The 3,683-nt window shown below is 58.7% G+C and overlaps 1 non-coding gene across 1 annotated transcript; it reads left to right on the top strand.

The window, feature by feature from the left end:
* The first annotated feature begins 802 nt into the window (after positions 1-802).
* Positions 803-921, top strand: LOC149457181 (5S ribosomal RNA). Its single transcript, XR_016313699.1, has one exon. It is a non-coding gene; the product is annotated as a 5S ribosomal RNA (ribosomal RNA).
* The last annotated feature ends 2,762 nt before the right edge of the window (positions 922-3,683 follow it).

Raw genomic sequence — 3,683 nt, 5'->3', positions numbered from 1 at the left:
GCCGCTTTGGCGCTCTCACGCCTGCTCTCCAGTCGCCTTGCGCCGACACATTCCGCTGCGCTCCCCAGGCCGGGGGACAGCAGCGGGGAAGGCAAGCGCGCCGGCCCCCCAAGCCAGCCAGAAGCAACAGAGCCGCCGAAGGCCACGATACCTGCGCCCTGAGGCGGTTAGAGCGCTGGGCCCGCTGCTGGAGGCAGGGGCCTGAGCGTCAGGGCCCTGTGGTGTGCGCAAGGGGGAGCCGGCCACTGGGGCGGTGAAAAAGAGCGAGGGCCGGAGCGCAAGGAACTGGCGTTTGTAGGCCCCGGTGCCAGCAGGGTCCCTAGCCTTGGTTTGGGTCAGGGGCAGGGAGGCGGGAGCGCTGTGCGGCGCCCCGAGAGGTGTGGCTGGCAAGCGAGCTTGGCCCCTTGCTTTGCGGTGCGCTTTGCGGATGCTGTGTCCAAAGCTTGCTCCCTGCGGCTGGTGTGCTGCTCAGCCCTGCGAGCCAAAGGCTTGAAGTCAGGCCAGGGGAAGGCGGGAAGGAGAAGGAGGAGCGGTTGAGGCCAGGCTGGTGTGGTGTGCTTGTGCGTGAGGAGGTGCGGTCAGGAAGAGGTTAAAGAGGGAGCAAAGCAGCGGGAGGGAGGCAGGGGTTTGAGGAGAGTGAGTGAGAGAGGAGAGACGGGGCGGTGTGTGTCAGTTTTGCCGGTGGGTGAAAAGGAAACAGCAGTAGCAGCAGGCGGCTTGTCCTGGGTAGTAGAGCCGAGGAAAGGCGGAGGCCAGGCTGCCCGTGACAAGTAGAAGAGGCTTGAAGGAGAGCCTGAGTACTGCCTACGGCCACACCACCCTGAACGCGCCCGATCTCGTCTGATCTCGGAAGCTAAGCAGGGTCGGGCCTGGTTAGTACTTGGATGGGAGACCGCCTGGGAATACCAGGTGCTGTAGGCTTTTGCTTTTCCTCCAGCAGGGGTCACTCTCCTCCTCCATGGCTCTTTCACATTCGCTTTTACCTCCCCGCTCTCCAAGCCCTCCTGCTGCACACCTGCACTCAAGCAAACAACCTTTTCATCCCCTGCTCGTTTGCCAGCTCGGCCCACTCACAAACAAATCAGCCCTCTCAAAATACAATGCTAGCTGCTGCATCGGAACACTCACAGACAGAAGAGCAAGAAAAAACTCACAAGAAATGCATGGCTAACAAATCAGGCGCTCATTTGCAGCTTCACCAGGGAACACAGGTATCTCACCCCCTTCACCAAACAGGGCTTAGTGCTTGCTGGCAAATCCCTTCTTGGCAATCCCAGAGGTCAGGCGTTACCTGGAGTTGGCCACCAGCTTTGCACACATCTCAGGAGGGATTTTGGCCCACTCCTCTTGGCAGATCCTCTCCAAATCATGAAGGTTTGGCGGCTGACGTTTGGCAACTCCAACTTTCAGCTCCCTCCACAGAGATATTGTCAGCCGGATGAAGGTCTGGAGACTGGCTAGGCCACTCCAGGAGCTTAACGTGCTTCTTCTCCAGCCGCTGCTTTGTTGCCTTGGCCGCGTGTTTTGGCTCCTTGTCATGCTGGAACAGCCACCCGCCATTCATTTTCAATGCCCTGGCTGAGGGGAGAAGGTTCTCGCCCAAGATTTGCCGCTCTGTTGCCCCGTCCATGGTCCCCTTGATGCGGTGCAGTTGTCCTGTCCCCTTAGCAGAAAAACACCCCCAAAGCAGCATATTTCCACCGCCATGTTTGACAGTTGGGATGGTGTTCTTGGGGTCATAGGCAGCATTCCTCGTCCTCCTCCTCCTCCTCCAAACGCGGCGAGTTGAGTTGATGCCAAAGAGCTCCATTTTGGTGGTCTCATCTGACCAGGACACTTTCAACCAGTCCTGCTCTGCCTCATTCAGATGTTCAGTGGCAAACTTCAGACGGGCCTGGACATGTGCTCTCTTGAGCAGAGTGACCTTGTGGGCACTGCGGGATTTCAATCCTCGTCGGCGTAGTGTGTTACCCATTGTTCTCTTGGTGACTGCGGTCCCAGCTGGCCGGAGATCATTGACAAGATCCTCACTCGTAGTTCTGGGATGATGCCTCACTGTTGTCATGATCATTGACACTCCACGAGGGGAGATCTTGCTCGGTGCACCGGTCCTAGGGAGACTGACAGTTGCTTTGTGTTTCTTCCATTTGCGAATGATTGCACCGACTGTTGTCACCTTCTCACTAAGCTGCTTGGCCATAGTTTGGTAGCCCAGTCCAGCCTTGTGTAGGTCTTCGATCCTGTTGCTGACATCCCTGGACAGCTCTTTGGTCTTTGCCGTGGTGGAGGGTTTGGAATCTGATGGTTTGATTGCTCCTGTGGACAGGTGTCTTTTATACAGGTAAGAAAATGAGATTAGCATCTCTCCCTTTAAGAGGCTGCTTCTAATCTCAGCTTGTTACCTGTGTGAAAGACACCTGGGAGCCAGAAATGCTGCTGAATGATAGGGGATGGAATACTTCTTTCCCTCAGGAACATGCGAATCAGCGCATCATTGGTTAGACATGCAGTGCTTTTGAATGTTTTCTTGCTAGTCTGTCTCTCAGTCAATACACCTAGCATTGGATTTTTAGACCGATCGATCATTTGTTTGTGAGCGGGCAAAGATTCAAAATCAGCAGGGGGTGAAATACTCCTTTCCTTCACTGTAGCTCCCCCAAAGTCCTCAGGCCAGCCTAGGCTTTTGTGAACCCGCTTCCCTTTTGCGGCCCGCTCTTTTCAAAACACGCTGGCTTTCTTCTCTGTGTCCCTCAGGAGCTGGCCACGCATCCAGCCCCCTCCGGCAGCGGAGCAACGCTCAGACGCCACCCCCCAGCCAGCTAGCCCCGTCCTGCATCCCGCTTAGGCTCCACGGCCCAGCCCTTTGCCAGCGCTCTCCTCAGCCGCTTTGGCGCTCTCACGCCTGCTGTCCAGTCGCCTTGCGCCGACACATTCCGCTGCGCTCCCCAGGCCGGGGGACAGCAGCGGGGAAGGCACGCGCGCCGGCCCCCCAAGCCAGCCAGAAGCAACAGAGCCGCCGAAGGCCACGATACCTGCTCCCTGAGGCGGTTAGAGCGCTGGGCCCGCTGCTGGAGGCAGGGGCCTGAGCGTCAGGGCCCTGTGGTGTGCGCAAGGGGGAGCCGGCCACTGGGGCGGTGAAAAAGAGCGAGGGCCGGAGCGCAAGGAACTGGCGTTTGTAGGCCCCGGTGCCAGCAGGGTCCCTAGCCTTGGTTTGGGTCAGGGGCAGGGAGGCGGGAGCGCTGTGCGGCGCCCCAAGAGGTCTGGCTGGCAAGCGAGCTTGGCCCCTTGCTTTGCGGTGCGCTTTGCGGCTGCTGTGTCCAAAGCTTGCTCCCTGCGGCTGGTGTGCTGCTCAGCCCTGCGAGCCAAAGGCTTGAAGTCAGGCCAGGGGAAGGCGGGAAGGAGAAGGAGGAGCGGTTGAGGCCAGGCTGGTGTGGTGTGCTTGTGCGTGAGGAGGTGCGGTCAGGAAGAGGTTAAAGAGGGAGCAAAGCAGCGGGAGGGAGGCAGGGGTTTGAGGAGAGTGAGTGAGAGAGGAGAGACGGGGCGGTGTGTGTCAGTTGTGCCGGTGGGTGAAAAGGAAAGAGCAGTAGCAGCAGGCGGCTTGTCCTGGGTAGTAGAGCCGAGGAAAGGCGGAGGCCAGGCAGCCCGTGACAAGTAGAAGAGGCTTGAAGGAGAGCCTGAGTACT

The sequence above is a fragment of the Staurois parvus genome, unplaced genomic scaffold, assembly GCF_062004578.1.
Source record: "Staurois parvus isolate SC_StPar_1 unplaced genomic scaffold, SC_StPar_1.0 ptg000333l, whole genome shotgun sequence".
NCBI lineage: Eukaryota > Metazoa > Chordata > Amphibia > Anura > Ranidae > Staurois > Staurois parvus.
This window is presented reverse-complemented; position numbering and strand designations above follow the sequence as displayed.